The 19,976-nt window shown below is 39.8% G+C and overlaps 1 protein-coding gene across 1 annotated transcript in view; it reads left to right on the forward strand.

The window, feature by feature from the left end:
* Window positions 1-19,976, forward strand: part of LOC128657868 (zinc finger protein 25-like) — a 202,093-nt gene that overhangs the window by 102,886 nt on the left and 79,231 nt on the right. The gene's annotated exons all lie outside the window — the stretch shown is intronic.

Here is a 19,976-nt window from a genome sequence, read left to right on the forward strand (position 1 = left end):
TTTCAGCCAAGATTATGATTATTAAAACTATCTTATTTCCGCAACTAATGTATATTATACAGAATGTCCCGTTATTCATACATAGTCAAGATGTTAAAAAATTCTATAGAGTGTGCTATATTTTTATGGTGTAAAAGGAGACGCATGTTGTCAATAGCTAAATTAACATGTATGTTAGAAGATGGAGGATTAGCCCTACCTGACATTAAAAAATATAACATAGAAACGCTAGCACATTTTGCTGTGGATTGGATTACAGAAGCTAACTATCTCACATCCATATCATTAGAAGGAGTGATCTCTCCATTCTGCTTAAAGGCATTATTACACTGTTCAGCCTCACAACTTCCAAAAAGTGTTAAAAATATTAACACAGACCTATAAAAAGTGATATTCATACAAGATGACTAATATAGAAAAGGAAAGACATATGTCCTGTTTACTTTTTAGTTCTGGGTATACTGCGATTAGAGAAGGATGAGATCTAGGTATGTGTACCAGGAGATATATATAGCCATTCTGTGTGGTGTACAGAAAATGTGTCTGAATTTTTTCCAATGTGCTCTTGGCTTAAGTTAAAAAAGGTATCTTGGAGCTATATAGTATAAAGTGTCTTTGTATAATCCAATGTTAGGTTATGTTGTTTTTGTTTCTCCTTTGATACACCCTGCGTGGTGTGAAGTAGTCCCTTCAGATGCTTTTGTTCCTGCTGTTGGCTATATATAAATAAAGATTAAATACAAATTATACTAGTGCAAACACTTTTTTTGACTTGGTATTCAGGGATGTTGAATTATTATTCCAAAAACCTGATTTCTCTTGTAAAGGTGTATCCAGTCCATGGGTTCATCCATTACTTGTGGGATATTCTCCTTCCCAACAGGAAGTTGCAAGAGGACACCCACAGCAGAGCTGTCTATATAGCTCCTCCCCTAACTGCCACCCCCAGTCATTCTCTTGCAACTTTCGACAAGAAAGGAAGTATCAAGAGATATGTGGTGACTTAGTGTAGTTTTTACCTTGTACTGTTTTACTCTCAGGCAGAAATTTGAAGACGAATCTGCCTGGAGGTTGATGATCTTAGCGGTTTGTAACTAAGGTCCATTGCTGTTCTCACACATAACTGAAGAGTATGGAAAGAAAACTTCAGTTGGGGGGACGGTTTGCAGATCACCTGCTTTGAGGTATGTTCAGTATATTTTTTTCTAGAGAGATGATAAGGTCTAGAAAATGCTGACAGTGCCTGGTATATTTGAGGTAAGCCTGATACAGTGATTTAACGACGACTGGGATCATGCTTACAAGATAAGGGTAATATTCATGTTAACTCTCATATTACTTAGTGTAAAAACGTTTGCATAACTTACAGAAAAAACGTTTTTTCTCTGAGGGTGATAAATCTTTATTTGGGGCCTAGTTTTCCACATGGCTTGTTAGATTACTCCTAGGAGTACTTTTTTAAGGCCCTCTGACATTGAGTGCATGGTGGGAGGGGCCTATTTTCGCGCACTTTATGCGCAGTTGATTTTCAGACTGAGACATCCAGCTTCCCTAAAGGAGTCCTCTGGCATCTAGGACCACTATAGAGGGTTTTTTTCCTGCAAAAATCGTGTTTAAGGGCAGGTAGGAGCCACAGCAGAGCTGTGGCAGTGTGTTTGACTGTTTTTTAACGGTTTTACCGTTTTTCTAATCCGGTTTGGGGCCTAAGGGGTTAATCATCCATTTGCAAGTGGGTGCAATGCTGCTTTAGTCTCTTATACACACTGTAAAAATTTTGTAGAGTTTACTACTTTTTAACACTGTTTTGCAGTTTATGTGGTAGTTTTTTTCTCTTATAGGCACAGTACCGTTTTTGTTTAATTGCTTTTTTCACATTTATTAAAGTGTTTTCCAAGCTTGCTGGTCTCATTACTAGTCTGTTAAACATGTCTGACATAGAGGAAACTCCTTGTTCATTATGTTTAGAAGCCATTGTGGAACCCCCTCTTAGAATGTGTACCAAATGCACTGACCTTTCTATAAGTTATAAAGACCATATTATGGGTTTTAAAGATTTATCACCAGAGGTTTCTCAGACTGACAAAAGGCAGGTTAAACCACCTAGCTCTCCCAATGTGTCAGAACCTATATCTCCCGTGCAAGTGACGCCAAGTACATCTGGTGCGTCCAATGCGTTTACCTTACAAGACATGGCGGCAGTTATGAATCATACCCTCACAGAGGTATTGTCCAAACTGCCAGGGTTACAAGGAAAGCGAGACAGCTCTGGGGCTAGAACAAATACAGAGCTTTCTGACACTTTAGTAGCTATGTCTGATATACCCTCACAATGTACAGAAGCAGGAGAGCTTCTATCTGTGGGTGATATTTCTGATTCAGGGAAGGCGTTACTTCAGGCTGACTCTGAAATGACAGCATTTAAATTTAAGCTTGAACACCTCCGCTTGTTGCTAAGGGAGGTTTTAGCGACTCTGGAAGACTGTGACACCATTGTAGTCCCAGAGAAATTGTGTAAAATGGACAAATACTTTGCAGTGCCTGTTTACACTGATGTTTTTCCAATCCCTAAGAGGTTTTCAGAAATTATTACGAAGGAATGGGATAGACCAGGTGTACCGTTCTCTCCCCCTCCTGCTTTTAAAAAGATGTTTCCCATAGATGCCGCTACACAGGACTTGTGGCAGACGGTCCCTAAGTTGGAGGGAGCAGTCTCTACCCTAGCTAAGCGTACAACTATCCCCGTCGAGGACAGTTGTGCTTTCCTAGATCCAATGGATAAAAAATTAAAGGTTTTCCTTAAGAAGTCACTGCTGCAGCGGCTTTCTGGTTCGAGTCTCTTGAAGAGGCTCTACAGGTAGAGACCCCATTGGATGATATCCTAGACAGGCTTAAAGCTCTTAGTTAGCCAATTCATTTATTTCTGACGCCGTTTTTCATTTAACAAAGCTAACGGCTAAGAATTCAGGTTTTGCCATTCAGGCACGTAGGGTGCTAATGGCTTAAATCCTGGTCAGCTGACGTTACTTCAAAGTCTAAGCTTCTCAACATCCCCTTCAAAGGGCAAACCCTATTCGGGCCTGGACTGAAGGAGATCATTTCTGATATTACTGGAGGAAAAGGCCACACCCTTCCCCAGGATAGGTCCAACAAATTAAGGACCAAACAGACTAATTTTCGTTCCTTTCGAAGAGTGGCGCAGCTTCAACTTCCTCTACTGCAAAACAAGAAGGACATTTTGCCCAGTCCAAGCCAGTCTGGAGACCTAACCAGGCTTGGAACAAGGGAAAGCAGGCCAAAAAACCTTCTGCTGCCTCTAAGACAGCATTAAGGAGTAGCCCCCGATCCGGGACCGGATCTAGTTGGGGGCAGACTTTCTCTCTTCGCCCAGGCTTGGGCAAGAGACGTCCAGGATCCCTGGGCTCTGGAGATTGTTTCCCAGGGATATCTTCTGGATTTAAAAGCCTCATCTCCAAAGGGGAGATTTCATCTCTCACAATTATCTGCAAACCAGATAAAGAGAGAGGCATTCTTACATTGTGTTCAAGACCTTCTGGTTATGGGAGTGATCCACCCAGTTCCAAGGGAGGAACAGGGGCAAGGATTCTATTCAAATCTGTTTATAGTTCCCAAAAAAGAGGGAACTTTCAGACCAATCTTGGATCTCAAGATCCTAAACAAATTTCTCAGGGTCCCATCCTTCAAGATGGAGACTATTTGAACCATCCTACCTATGATCCAGGAGGGTCAATATTAGACTACTGTGGACTTAAAGGATGCTTATCTCCACATTCCGATACACAGAGATCATCATCGGTTTCTCAGGTTTGCCTTCCTAGACAGGCATTACCAGTTTGTGGCTCTTCCCTTCGGGTTAGCCACGGCACCAAAAATCTTTACGAAGGTTCTAGGGTCCCTACTGGTGGTTCTAAGGCCACGAGGCATTGCGGTGGCTCCTTACCTAGATGACATTCTGATACAGGCGTCGAATTTTCAAATCGCCAAGTCCCATACAGACATTGTTCTGGCATTCTCATGGGTGGAAGGTGAACGAAGAAAAGAGTTCTCTCTCCCCTCTCACAAGAGTTTCCTTCCTAGGAACTCTGATAGGTTCAGTAGAAATGAAGATTTCTTTCATGTAATTAGCAAGAGTCCATGAGCTAGTGACGTATGGGATATACATTCCTACCAGGAGGGGCAAAGTTTCCCAAACCTCAAAATGGCTATAAATACACCCCTCACCACACCCACAATTCAGTTTTACAAACTTTGCCTCCTATGGAGGTGGTGAAGTAAGTTTGTGCTAGATTCTACGTTGATATGCGCTCCGCAGCAAGTTGGAGCCCGGTTTTCCTCTCAGCGTACAGTGAATGTCAGAGGGATGTGAGGAGAGTATTGCCTATTTGAATGCAGTGATCTCCTTCTACGGGGTCTATTTCATAGGTTCTCTGTTATCGGTCGTAGAGATTCATCTCTTACCTCCCTTTTCAGATCGACGATATACTCTTATTTATATACCATTACCTCTGCTGATTTTCGTTTCAGTACTGGTTTGGCTTTCTACAAACATGTAGATGAGTGTCCTGGGGTAAGTAAATCTTATTTTCTGTGACACTCTAAGCTATGGTTGGGCACTTTATTTATAAAGTTCTAAATATATGTATTCAAACATTTATTTGCCTTGACTCAGGATGTTCAACATTCCTTATTTTCAGACAGTCAGTTTCATATTTGGGATAATGCATTTGAATCAATTTTTTTCTTACCTTAAAATTTGACTCTTTTTTTCCCTGTGGGCTGTTAGGCTCGCGGGGGCTGAAAATGCTTCATTTTATTGCGTCATTCTTGGCGCAGACTTTTTTGGCGCAAAAAATCTTTTCTGTTTCCGGCGTCATACGTGTCGCCGGAAGTTGCGTCATTTTTTGACGTCCTTTTGCGCCAAAAATGTCGGCGTACCGGATGTGGCGTCATTTTTGGCGCCAAAAAGCATTTAGGCGCCAAATAATGTGGGCGTCTTATTTGGCGCCAAAAAATATGGGCGTCGCTTTTGTCTCCACATTATTTCAGTCTCATTTTTTCTTTGCTTCTGGTTACTAGAAGCTTGTTTATTGGCATTTTTTCCCATTCCTGAAACTGTCATTTAAGGAATTTGATCAATTTTGCTTTGTATGTTGTTTTTTCTCTTACATATTGCAAGATGTCTCACGTTGCATCTGAGTCAGAAGATACTTCAGGAAAATCGCTGTCTAGTGCTGGAACTACCAAAGCTAAGTGTATCTGCTGTAAACTTTTGGTAGCTATTCCTCCGGCTGTTGTTTGTATTAATTGTCATGACAAACTTGTTAAAGCAGATAATATTTCCTTTAGTAATGTACCATTGCCTGTTGCAGTTCCTTCAACATCTAAGGTGCAGAATGTTCCTGATAACATAAGAGATTTTGTTTCTGAATCCATCAAGAAGGCTATGTCTGTTATTTCTCCTTCTAGTAAACATAAAAAATCTTTTAAAACTTCTCTCTCTACAGATGAATTTTTAAATGAACATCATCATTCTGATTCTGATGACTCTTCTGGTCAGAGAACAGGGTATTGAATGGGATAAATTGGGTAATTCATTTACTCCTTCTAAACGTTTTAAGCAATTATATCCTGTGCCGTCTGACAGATTAGAATTTTGGGACAAAATCCCTAAAGTCGATGGGGCTATTTCTACCCTTGCTAAACGTACTACTATTCCTACGTCGGATGGTACTTCGTTTAAAGATCCTTTAGATAGGAAAATTGAATCCTTTCTAAGAAAAGCTTATCTGTGTTCAGGTAATCTTCTTAGACCTGCTATATCATTGGCTGATGTTGCTGCAGCTTCAACTTTTTGGTTGGAGACTTTAGCGCAACAAGTAACAGATCATGATTCTCATAATATTATTATTCTTCTTCAGCATGCTAATAATTTTATCTGTGATGCCATCTTTGATATTATCAGAGTTGATGTCAGGTTTATGTCTCTAGCTATTCTAGCTAGAAGAGCTTTATGGCTTAAAACTTGGAATGCTGATATGGCTTCTAAATCAACTCTACTTTCCATTTCTTTCCAGGGTAACAAATTATTTGGTTCTCAGTTGGATTCTATTATCTCAACTGTTACTGGTGGGAAAGGAACTTTTTTACCACAGGATAAAAAATCTAAGGGTAAAAACAGGGCTAATAATCGTTTTCGTTCCTTTCGTTTCAACAAAGAACAAAAGCCTGATCCTTCATCCTCAGGAGCAGTTTCAGTTTGGAAACCATCTCCAGTCTGGAATAAATCCAAGCCTTCTAGAAAGGCAATGCCTGCTTCTAAGTCCACATGAAGGTGCGGCCCTCATTCCAGCTCAGCTGGTAGGGGGCAGGTTACGTTTTTTCAAAGAAATTTGGATCAATTCTGTTCACAATCTTTGGATTCAGAACATTGTTTCAGAAGGGTACAGAATTGGTTTCAAGATGAGACCTCCTGCAAAGAGATTTTTTTCTTTCCCGTGTCCCAGTAAATCCAGTGAAAGCTCAAGCATTTCTGAATTGTGTTTCAGATCTAGAGTTGGCTGGAGTAATTATGCCAGTTCCAGTTCTGGAACAGGGGATGGGGTTTTATTCAAATCTCTTCATTGTACCAAAGAAGGAGAATTCCTTCAGACCAGTTCTGGATCTAAAAATATTGAATCGTTATGTAAGGATACCAACATTCAAAATGGTAACTGTAAGGACTATCTTGCCTTTTGTTCAGCAAGGGCATTATATGTCCACAATAGATTTACAGGATGCATATCTGCATATTCCGATTCATCCAGATCATTATCAGTTCCTGAGATTCTCTTTTCTGGACAAGCATTACCAGTTTGTGGCTCTGCCGTTTGGCCTAGCTACAGCTCCAAGAATTTTTACAAAGGTTCTCGGTGCCCTTCTGTCTGTAATCAGAGAACAGGGTATTGTGGTATTTCCTTATTTGGACGATATCTTGGTACTTGCTCAGTCTTTACATTTAGCAGAATCTCATACGAATCGACTTGTGTTGTTTCTTCAAGATCATGGTTGGAGGATCAATTCACCAAAAAGTTCATTGATTCCTCAGACAAGGGTAACCTTTCTGGGTTTCCAGATAGATTCAGTGTCCATGACTGTCTTTAACAGACAAGAGACGTCTAAAATTGATTTCGGCTTGTCGAAACCTTCAGTCACAATCATTACCTTCGGTAGCCTTATGCATGGAAATTCTAGGTCTTATGACTGCTGCATCGGACGCAATCCCCTTTGCTCGTTTTCACATGCGACCTCTTCAGCTCTGTATGCTGAATCAATGGTGCAAGGATTACACAAAGATATCTCAATTAATATCTTTAAAACCGATTGTACGACACTCTCTAACGTGGTGGACAGATCACCATCGTTTGATTCAGGGGGCTTCTTTTGTGCTTCCGACCTGGACTGTAATTTCAACAGATGCAAGTCTCACAGGTTGGGGAGCTGTGTGGGGATCTCTGACAGCACAAGGAGTTTGGGAATCTCAGGAGGTGAGATTACCGATCAATATTTTGGAACTCCGTGCAATTTTCAGAGCTCTTCAGTTTTGGCCTCTTCTGAAGAGAGAATCGTTCATTTGTTTTCAGACAGACAATGTCACTACTGTGGCATACATCAATCATCAAGGAGGGACTCACAGTCCTCTGGCTATGAAAGAAGTATCTCGAATTCTGGTTTGGGCGGAATCCAGCTCCTGTCTAATCTCTGCGGTTCATATCCCAGGTATAGACAATTGGGAAGCGGATTATCTCAGTCGCCAAACGTTGCATCCGGGCGAATGGTCTCTTCACCCAGAGGTATTTCTTCAGATTGTTCAAATGTGGGAGCTTCCAGAAATAGATCTGATGGCGTCTCATCTAAACAAGAAACTTCCCAGGTATCTGTCCAGATCCCGGGATCCTCAGGCGGAAGCAGTGGATGCTTTATCACTTCCTTGGAAGTATCATCCTGCTTATATCTTTCCGCCTCTAGTTCTTCTTCCAAGAGTAATCTCCAAGATTCTGAAGGAATGCTCGTTTGTTCTGCTGGTAGCTCCGGCATGGCCTCACAGGTTTTGGTATGCGGATCTTGTCCGGATGGCCTCTTGCCATCCGTGGACTCTACCGCTACGACCAGACCTTCTGTCGCAAGGTCCTTTTTTCCATCAGGATCTCAAATCCTTAAATTTAAAGGTATGGAGATTGAACGCTTGATTCTTGGTCAAAGAGGTTTCTCTGACTCTGTGATTAATACTATGTTACAGGCTCGTAAATCTGTATCCAGAGAGATATATTATAGAGTCTGGAAGACTTATTTCTTTCATGTAATTAGCAAGAGTCCATGAGCTAGTGACGTATGGGATATACATTCCTACCAGGAGGGGCAAAGTTTCCCAAACCTTAAAATGCCTATAAATACACCCCTCACCACACCCACAATTCAGTTTTACAAACTTTGCCTCCGATGGAGGTGGTGAAGTAAGTTTGTGCTAGATTCTACGTTGATATGCGCTCCGCAGCAAGTTGGAGCCCGGTTTTCCTCTCAGCGTGCAGTGAATGTCAGAGGGATGTGAGGAGAGTATTGCCTATTTGAATTCAATGATCTCCTTCTAAGGGGTCTATTTCATAGGTTCTCTGTTATCGGTCGTAGAGATTCATCTCTTACCTCCCTTTTCAGATCGACGATATACTCTTATATATACCATTACCTCTGCTGATTCTCGTTTCAGTACTGGTTTGGCTATCTGCTATATGTAGATGAGTGTCCTGGGGTAAGTAAGTCTTGTTTTCTGTGACACTCCTAGCTATGGTTGGGCACTTTGTTTATAAAGTTCTAAATATATGTATTCAAACATTTATTTGCCTTGACTCAGAATGTTCAACTTTCCTTATTTTTCAGACAGTCAGTTTCATATTTGGGATAATGCATTTTAATTTAACATTTTTTACCTTAAAATTTGACTTTTTCCCTGTGGGCTGTTAGGCTCGCGGGGGCTGAAAATGCTTCATTTTATTGCGTCATTCTTGGCGCGGACTTTTTTGGCGCAAAAATTCTATTTCCGTTTCCGGCGTCATACGTGTCGCCGGAAGTTGCGTCATTCTTTGACGTTATTTTGCGCCAAAAATGTCGGCGTTCCGGATGTGGCGTCATTTTTGGCGCCAAAAAGCATTTAGGCGCCAAATAATGTGGGCGTCTTATTTGGCGCGAAAAAATATGGGCGTCGCTTTTGTCTCCACATTATTTAAGTCTCATTTTTTATTGCTTCTGGTTGCTAGAAGCTTGTTCTTTGGCATTTCTTCCCATTCCTGAAACTGTCATTTAAGGAATTTGATCAATTTTGCTTTATATGTTGTTTTTTTCTTTTACATATTGCAAGATGTTCCACGTTGCAACTGAGTCAGAAGATACTTCAGGAAAATCACTGCACAGTGCTGGAGCTACCAAGCTAAGTGTATCTGCTATAAACTTTTGGTATCTGTTTCTCCAGCTGTTATTTGTATTGCATGTCATGTCAAACTTATTAATGCAGATAAAATTTCCTTTAGTACTGTTACATTACCTGTTGCTGTTCCGTCAACATCTAATTTTCAGAGTGTTCCTGATAACATAAGAGATTTTATTTTTTAAATCCATTAAGAAGGCTATGTCTGTTATTTCTCCTTCTAGTATACATAAAAGTCTTTTAAAACTTCTCTTTTTTCAGATGAATTTTTAAATGAACATCATCATTCTGATACTGATAATGGTTCTTCTGGTTCAGAGGTTTCTGTCTCAGAGGTTGATGCTGATAAATCTTTGTATTTGTTCAAGATGGAATTTATTCGTTCTTTACTTAAAGAAGTGTTATTTGCATTAGAAATAGAGGATTCTGGTCCTCTTGATATTAAATGTAAACGTTTAAATAAGGTTTTTAAATCTCCTGTAGTTATTCCAGAAGTGTTTTATCTCCCTGATGCTATTTCTGAAGTAATTTCCAGGGAATGGAATAATTTGGGTAATTTATTTACTCCTTCTAGACGTTTAAGCAAATTATATCCTGTGCCATCTGACAGATTAGAGTTTTTTGGGACAAAAATCCCTAAGGTTATGGGGCTGTCTCTACTCCTGCTAAATGTGCTACTATTCCTACGGCAGATAGTACTTCATTTAAGGATCCTTTAGATAGGAAAATTGAATCCTTTTTAAGAAAAGCTTACTTATGTTCAGGTAATCTTCTTAGACCTGCTATGTTTTTAGCGGATGTTGCTGCAGCTTCAACTTTTTGGTTAGAAGCTTTAGCGCAACAAGTAACAGATCATAATTTTATAGCATTATTATTATTCTATAACATGCTAATAATTTTATTGGTGATACCATCTTTTGATATCATTAGAGTTGATGTCAGGTATATGTCTCTAGCTATTTTAGCTAGAAAAGCTTTATGGATTAAACTTGGAATGCTGACATGTCTTCTAAGTCAACTTTGCTTTCCCTTTCTTTCCAGGGTAAATAATAATTTTCGTTCCTTTCCTCACAAGGAACAAAAGCCTGATCCTTCATCCTCAGGAGCGGTATCAGTTTGGAAACCATTTCCAGTTTGGAATATATCCAAGCCTTATAGAAACCTATAGCCAGCTCCTAAGTACCTATGAAGGTGCGGCCCTTATTCCAGCTCAGCTGGTATGGGGCAGATTACGTTTTTTTCAAGAAATTTGGATCAATTCCGTTCTTAATCTCTGGTTTCAGAAACATTGTTTCAGAAAGGTACAGAATTGGCTTCAAGTTAAGGCCTCCTGCTAAGAGATTCTTTTCTTTCCCGTGTCCCAGTTAACACAGCAAAGGCTCAGCATTTCTGAAATGTGTTTCAGATCTAGAGTTGGCTGGAGTATTTATGCCAGTTCCAGTTCTGGAACAGGGGCTGGGGTTTTATTTTATCTCTTCATTGTACCAAAGAAGGTCAATTCCTTCAGACCAGTTCCGGATCTATCATTATTGAATCGTTATGTTAGGATACCAACATTCAAGATGGTTACTGTAGGACTATCCTGCCTTTTGTTTAGCAAGGGCATTATATGTCTACAATAGATTTACAGGATGTGTATCTGCATATTCCGATTCATCCAGATCACTTTTAGTGTCTAAGATTCTCTTTTTAGACAAGCATTACCAGTTTTGTGGCTCTACCGTTTGGCCTAGCCTCAGTTCCAAGAATTTTTTTCAAGGTTCTCGGTGCCCTTCTTTCTGTAATCAGAGAATAGGGTTTTGGTATTTCCTTATTTGGACGATATCTGGGTACTTGCTCAGTCTTCTCATTTTCGAAGAATCTCATACGAATCGACTTGTGTTGTTTCTTCAAGTTCATGGTTGGAGGATCAATTTACCAATCAGTTCATTGATTCCTCAGACAAGGGTAACCTTTTTAGGTTTCTAGATAAATTCAGTGTCTATGACTCTGTCCTTGTCAGACAAGAGAAGTTTAACATTGATATCAGCTTGTCAAAACCTTCAGTCACAATCATTCCCTTTGGTAGCCTTATGCATGGAAATGTTGGGTCTTAGGACTGCCGCATCAGATGCGATCTCCTTTGCTCGTTTTCACATGCGACCTCTTCAGCTCTGTATGCTGAACCAATGGTGCAGGGATTACTCAAAGATATCTCAATTAATATCTTTAAACCGATTTTACAACACTCTCTGACATGGTGGACAGATCACCATCGTTTAGTTCAGGGTGCTTCTTTGTTCTTCCGACCTGGACTATAATCTCAACAGATGCAAGTCTTACAGGTTGGGGAGCTGTGTGGGGGTATCTGACGGCACAAGGGGTTTGGGAATCTCAGGAGGTGAGATTTCCGATCAATATTTGGAACTCCGTGCAATTTTCAGAGCTCTTCAGTCTTGGCCTCTTCTGAAGAGAGAGTTGTTCATTTGTTTTCAGATAGACAATGTCACAACTGTGGCATACATCAATCATCAAGGAGGGACTTACAGTCCTCTGGCTATGAAAGAAGTATCTCAAATTTTGGTTTGGGCGGAATCCAGCTCCTGTCTAATCTCTGCGGTTCATATCCCAGGTATGGACAATTGGAAAGCGGATTATCTCAGTCGCCAAACGTTGCATCCGGGCGAATGGTCTCTTCACCCAGAGGTATTTCTTCAGATTGTTCAAATGTGGGAACTTCCAGAAATAGATCTGATGGCTTCTCATCTAAACAAGAAACTTCCCAGGTATCTGTCCAGATCCCGGGATCCTCAGGCGGAGGCAGTGGATGCATTATCACTTCCTTGGAAGTATCATCCTGCCTATATCTTTCCGCCTCTAGTTCTTCTTCCAAGAGTAATCTCCAAGATTCTGAAGGAATGCTCGTTTGTTCTGCTGGTAGCTCCGGCATGGCCTCACAGGTTTTGGTATGCGGATCTTGTCCGGATGGCCTCTTGCCAACCGTGGACTCTTCCGTTAAGACCAGACCTTTTGTCTCAAGGTCCTTTTTTCCATCAGGATCTGAAATCCTTAAATTTAAAGGTATGGAGATTGAACGCTTGATTCTTGGTCAAAGAGGTTTCTCTGACTCTGTGATTAATACTATGTTACAGGCTCGTAAATCTGTATCCAGAGAGATATATTATAGAGTCTGGAAGACTTATATTTCTTGGTGTCTTTCTCATCATTTTTCTTGGCATTCTTTTAGAATACCGAGAATATTACAGTTTCTTCAGGATGGTTTAGATAAGGGTTTGTCCGCAAGTTCCTTGAAAGGTCAAATCTCTGCTCTTTCTGTTCTTTTTCACAGAAAGATTGCTATTCTTCCTGATATTCATTGTTTTGTACAAGCTTTGGTTCGTATAAAGCCTGTCATTAAGTCAATTTCTCCTCCTTGGAGTTTGAATTTGGTTCTGGGGGCTCTTCAAGCTCCTCCATTTGAACCTATGCATTCATTGGATATTAAATTACTTTCTTGGAAAGTTTTGTTCCTTTTGGCCATCTCTTCTGCCAGAAGAGTTTCTGAATTATCTGCTCTTTCTTGTGAGTCTCCTTTTCTGATTTTTCATCAGGATAAGGCGGTGTTGCGAACTTCTTTTGAATTTTTACCTAAGTTGTGAATTCCAACAACATTAGTAGAGACATTGTGGTTCCTTCATTATGTCTTAATCCTAAGAATTCTAAGGAGAAATCGTTGCATTCTTTGGATGTTATTAGAGCTTTGAAATATTATGTTGAAGCTACTAAGTCTTTCCGAAAGACTTCTAGTTTATTTGTTATCTTTTCCGGTTTTAGAAAGGCCAGAAAACTTCTGCCATTTCTTTGGCATCTTGGTTGAAATCTTTAATTCATCTTGCCTATGTTGAGTAGGGTAAGACTCCGCCTCATAGGATTACAGCTCATTCTACTAGGTCAGTTTCTACTTCCTAGGCGTTTAGGAATGAAGCTTCAGTTGATCAGATTTGCAAAGCGGCAACTTGGTCCTCTTTGCATACTTTTACCAAATTCTACCATTTTGTTGTATTTTCTTCTTCTGAAGCAGTTTTTGGTAGAAAAGTACTTCAGGCAGCGGTTTCAGTTTGAATCTTCTGCTTATGTTTTTCATTAAACTTTATTTTGGGTGTGGATTATTTTCAGCAGGAATTGGCTGTCTTTATTTTATCCCTCCCTCTCTAGTGACTCTTGTGTGGAAAGATCCACATCTTGGGTAGTCATTATCCCATACGTCACTAGCTCATGGACTCTTGCTAATTACATGAAAGAAAACATAATTTATGTAAGAACTTACCTGATAAATTCATTTCTTTCATATTAGCAAGAGTCCATGAGGCCCGCCCTTTTTTTGTGGTGGTTATGATTTTTTTGTATAAAGCACAATTATTCCAATTCCTTATTTTATATGCTTTCGCACTTTTTTCTTATCACCCCACTTATTGGCTATTCGTTAAACTGAATTGTGGGTGTGGTGAGGGGTGTATTTATAGGCATTTTAAGGTTTGGGAAACTTTGCCCCTCCTGGTAGGAATGTATATCCCATACGTCACTAGCTCATGGACTCTTGCTAATATGAAAGAAATGAATTTATCAGGTAAGTTCTTACATAAATTATGTTATTTCTTGGTGTCTTTCTCATCATTTTTCTTGGCATTCTTTTAGAATTCCGAGAATTTTACAGTTTCTTCAGGATGGTTTAGATAAAGGTTTATCCGCAAGTTCTTTGAAAGGACAAATATCTGCTCTTTCTGTTCTTTTTCACAGAAAGATTGCTAATCTTCCTGATATTCATTGTTTTGTACAAGCTTTGGTTCGTATAAAACCTGTCATTAAGTCAATTTCTCCTCCTTGGAGTTTGAATTTGGTTCTGGGGGCTCTTCAAGCTCCTCCGTTTGAACCTATGCATTCATTGGACATTAAATTACTTTCTTGGAAAGTTTTTTGTTCCTTTTGGCAATCTCTTCTGCCAGAAGAGTTTCTGAATTATCTGCTCTTTCTTGTGAGTCTCCTTTTCTGATTTTTCATCAGGATAAGGCAGTGTTGCGAACTTCTTTTGAATTTTTACCTAAAGTTGTGAATTCTAACAACATTAGTAGAGAAATTGTGGTTCCCTCATTATGTCCTAATCCTAAGAATTCTAAGGAGAAATCATTGCATTCTTTGGATGTTGTTAGAGCTTTGAAATATTATGTTGAAGCTACTAAGTCTTTCCGAAAGACTTCTAGTTTATTTGTTATCTTTTCCGGTTCTAGAAAAGGCCAGAAAGCTTCTGCCATTTCTTTGGCATCTTGGTTGAAATCTTTAATTCATCTTGCCTATGTTGAGTCGGGTAAAACTCCGCCTCAAAGGATTACAGCTCATTCTACTAGGTCAGTTTCTACTTCCTGGGCGTTTAGGAATGAAGCTTCGATTGATCAGATTTGCAAAGCAGCAACTTGGTCCTCTTTGCATACTTTTACTAAATTCTACCATTTTGATGTATTTTCTTCTTCTGAAGCAGTTTTTGGTAGAAAAGTACTTCAGGCAGCGGTTTCAGTTTGAATCTTCTGCTTATGTTTTTCATTAAACTTTATTTTGGGTGTGGATTATTTTCAGCAGGAATTGGCTGTCTTTATTTTATCCCTCCCTCTCTAGTGACTCTTGCGTGGAAAGATCCACATCTTGGGTAATCATTATCCCATACGTCACTAGCTCATGGACTCTTGCTAATTACATGAAAGAAAACATAATTTATGTAAGAACTTACCTGATAAATTCATTTCTTTCATATTAGCAAGAGTCCATGAGGCCCGCCCTTTTTTTGGGGTGGTTATGATTTTTGTATAAAGCACAATTATTCCAATTCCTTATTTTATATGCTTTCGCACTTTTTTATCACCCCACTTCTTGGCTATTCGTTAAACTGAATTGTGGGTGTGGTGAGGGGTGTATTTATAGGCATTTTGAGGTTTGGGAAACTTTGCCCCTCCTGGTAGGAATGTATATCCCATACGTCACTAGCTCATGGACTCTTGCTAATATGAAAGAAATGAATTTATCAGGTAAGTTCTTACATAAATTATGTTTTTTCTGACAGAGGTCAGGTTGTCAAAGCTTCTAACTTCCTGCCGTGCTCTTTATTCCATTTCTCAGCCGTCAGTGGCTCAGTGTATGGAAGTAATCGGCTTAATGGTAGCGGCAATGGACATAGTTCCGTTTGCCCGCCTACATCTCAGACCACTGCACCTTTGCATGCTCAATCAGTGGAATGGGTTTTACACAGATTTGTCCCCTCTGCTAAATCTGGATCAAGAGACCAGGGATTCTCTTCTCTGGTGGCTATCTCAGGTCCATCTGTCCAGGGGAATGAGCTTCCGCAGGCCAGAATGGACTATAGTGACGACAGATTCCAGCCTTCTGGGCTTGGGCGCAGTCTGTAACTCCCTGAAGGCTCAGGGTTCATAGACTCAGGAGGAAGCCCTCCTTCCGATAAACATTCTGGAACTAAGAGCGATATTCAATGCTCTTCAGGCTTGGCCTCAGCTAGCTGCGGCCAGGTTCATCAGATTTTAGTCGGACAACATCACGACTGTAGCCTATATCAACCATCAGGGGGGTACAAGGAGCCCCCTGGCGATGTTGGAGGTTTCAAAAATAATTCTATGGGCAGAGGTTCACTCTTGCCATCTCTCAGCTATCCATATCCCAGGAGTAGAGAACTGGGAGGCGGATTTCCTAAGTCGGCAGACTTTTCATCTGGGGGAGTGGGAGCTCCATCCGGAGGTATTTGCCCAGTTGATTCAACTATGGGGCAAACCAGAACTGGATCTCATGGCGTCTCGTCAGAACACCAAGCTTCCTCGTTACGGGTCCAGGTCCAGGGATCCCAAGGCAGCACTGATAGATGCTCTAGCAGCGCCCTGGTCCTTCAGCCTGGCTTATGTGTTTCCACCGTTTCCTCTGCTTCCTCGTCTGATTGCCAAGATCAAGCAGGAGAGAGCTTCGGTGATTTTGATAGCTCCTGTGTGGCCACGCATGACTTGGTATGCAGATCTGGTGGACATGTCATCCTTTCCACCATGGACTCTGCCGCTGAGGCAGGACCTTCTACTTCAAGGTCCTTTCAAACATCCAAATCTAATTTCTCTGCGTCTGCTTGGAGATTGAACGCTTAATTCCATCAAAGCGTGGTTTTTCCGAGTCGTTCATTGATACCTTAATTCAGGCTCGAAAGCATGTCACCAGGAAAATCTATCATAAGATATGGTGGAAATATCTTCGTTGGTGTGAATCCAAGGGTTACTCATGGAGTAATGTCAGGATTCCTAGAATCTTATCCTTTCTCCAAGAGGGATTGGAGAAAGGATTGTCTGCTAGTTCCTTAAAGGGACAGATTTCTGCTCTGTCTATTCTTTTGCACAAACGTCTGGCTGAGGTTCCAGACGTCCAGGCGTTTTGTCAGGCTTTAGTTAGAATTAAGCCTCTGTTTAAACCTGTTGCTCCGCCATGGAGTTTAAATTTAGTTCTTAAAGTTCTTCAAGGGGTTCCGTTTGAATCTTTGCATTCCATAGATATTAAACTTTTATCTTGGAAAGTTCTGTTTCTGGTAGCTATCTCCTCGGCTCGAAGAGTTTCCGAGTTGTCTGCTTTACAGTGTGATTCCCCTTATCTGATTCTCCAAGCAGATAAGGTAGTTTTGCCTACCAAACCTGGGTTTCTTCCTAAGGTAGTATCTAATAAGAACATCAATCAGGAGATTGTTGTTCCTTCATTATGTCCTAATCCTTCCTCAAAGAAGGAACGTCTTTTACACAATCTTGATGTGGTTCGTGCTTTAAAGTTTTATTTACAAGCTACAAAGGATTTTCGTCAAACATCTGCTTTGTTTGTTGTCTACTCTGGACAGAGGAGAGGCCAAAAGGCTTCGGCAACTTCTCTTTCTTTTTGGCTGAGAAGCATAATCCGCTTAGCTTATGAGACTGCTGGCCAGCAGCCTCCTGAAAGAATTACAGCTCATTCCACTAGAGCGGTGGCTTCCACATGGGCTTTTAAAAATGAGGCCACTGTTGAACAGATTTGTAAGGCGGCGACTTGGTCTTCGCTTCAAACGTTTTCTAAATTCTACAAATTCGATACTTTTGCTTCTTCGGAGGCTATTTTTGGGAGAAAGGTCTTACAGGCAGTGGTGCCTTCCGTTTAAGTTCCTGCCTTGTCCCTCCCTTCATCCGTCTCCTAAAGCTTTGGTATTGGTATCCCACAAGTAATGGATGAACCCGTGGACTGGATACACCTTTACAAGAGAAAACAAAATTTATGCTTACCTGATTAAAAAATTTCTCTTGTGGTGTATCCAGTCCACGGCCCGCCCTGTCATTTTAAGGCAGGTGTTTTTTATTTTTAAACTACAGTCACCACTGCACCCTATAGTTTCTCCTTTTTTCTTGCTTGTCTTCGGTCGAATGGCAGTTAGGGGAGGAGCTATATAGACAGCTCTGCTGTGGGTGTCCTCTTGCAACTTCCTTTTGGGAAGGAGAATATCCCACAAGTAATGGATGAACCCGTGGACTGGATACACCACAAGAGAAATAAATTTATCAAGTAAGCATAAATTTTGTTTTTTGCTTCCAAAAGAAAGGGACAGCTATGGGATCCAATGTCGCCCCAACATATGCCAACATTTTTATGAACAATTTTGAAGAGTTATTCGTCTATGAACATGTCTTGTTTAAGCTATTTAGTGCCACTTGGTGGCGTTTTATTGACGATATGTTAGTCATATGGCATGGCGACATTAGATCCCTATTGACCTTCATTGATGACTTGAACAGAGCAGTGAATGGGATTAAATTTACTTTGACATATGATGAACAATCTATTCAATTTCTTGACACACGAATATACAAAGGAGAAGGTGGATTAAAGTTAGATATTTTTTCTAAGCCCACTGATAAGAACAATACACTATTGTTTGATAGTTTTCATCCACCTTCAACCTTTAAGGCCATTCCTAAGAGCCAGTTATTGTAGATCGTATTGTATCTGATCCCGTAGTGAAAAAAAATTGGCTTTAAGAAATGTCAAAAAAAATTATTGCAAGGGGTTACCCTGCTGATCTTGTACAGAAAGAGAAACAAAATATAATTTCTGGTTCTAATAAATTATCGAAGGCAGATAGACTTGTTTTTGTATCACAATATAATACTAGAAGTAGCCAGATAAACAGAATTATTCGTAAGTACTGGCATATTTTGCAAAAATTACATCCAGACATTAAAGTTTTTTCATAATTTCCAATGCCAGCTTATAAAAGAAGTCCAAATATAAAAGATAGATTGGTTAAGGCTGACATAGGTGGCAGTAAAAATATTCAGAGTAAAAATATTCAGAGAACTATTACTGGCAAAGTACGTAAAGGATGTTTTCCATGTTTATCATGCGTTAATTAGATATATGATTAAGGAATATTTTACTTGTAGGTCGAGATTTATTATTAATGCCATTAAATGCCAATGTTCTTTGATATACATTGGGCAGTCTACTAGAGAGGCACGTGAAAGGATCACGCAACACAAGTCAAATATTAGGCGTGGAGACAAGGAAGCTCCAGTGTCCTCCCATTTTTTTTAAAAGCAGGACACAATATTAGTCTGCTCCGTTTTCAAGACATAGAGCAAGTGTATATGCCAAGAAGAGGTGGTGACAGGGAGGCTTTGTTAAATAAAAGAGAGACCTTTTGGATTAATGAATTAAGTACTTTATGGCCTAAAGGCCTTAACAGGGAGTGCAATTGGTCAGCCTTCTGGTAGTGCACAAACATATATTGAGGTGTAGTATATTGTTCTGCTGATCTTAAGGCAGGGATTTACGAGTTATAAGACCATATATTCCTTTTCCGAGTATCCATTGTCTGATTGAGTTATTTGTGTAGATTGGTTATCTTCATATAGTCAAATTGTTTTTAAATTTAATAAACAATTGTTTTTTTATGAAATTTTAAGCATATGTATTTTGTGTATTTTCTAAATTGTTGTATTAATAAAAAAAAATTAATATATTATTTTTTAATATATATTATGTTTGATACACTATGTTTTATGACCATTAGGTTGATACACTGTTTTTTGACCATTAGGTGGCACTATTATGTTAATAGATACATTGTATTATTTTATACTGCAATAGTGTTGTTAGAAATGTTCACTTTGTGTACCACTAGATGGCAATATTGATATGCTAATTTGTATTGTTTGGCGCCATTATGGCTTTTTAAAAACTTGAATAATCACTTGATGTTAAGCTTGAAAAAGGGCTAAGTGTTTGCCCAAAACGTTGTTGATTTTTTTACCCTGTTTGCACAATAAAGGGTATGTAAACTTATGAGCACAACTGTAGATATAGATAGATATATAGATATAGAGAGAGATATAGATATATATATATATATATAGAGAGAGAGAGAGAGAGAGAGAGAGAGAGAGAGAGAGAGAGAGAGAGAGAGAGAGAGAGAGAGAGA

The sequence above is a fragment of the Bombina bombina genome, chromosome 4 (assembly GCF_027579735.1).
Source record: "Bombina bombina isolate aBomBom1 chromosome 4, aBomBom1.pri, whole genome shotgun sequence".
Lineage (NCBI taxonomy): Eukaryota > Metazoa > Chordata > Amphibia > Anura > Bombinatoridae > Bombina > Bombina bombina.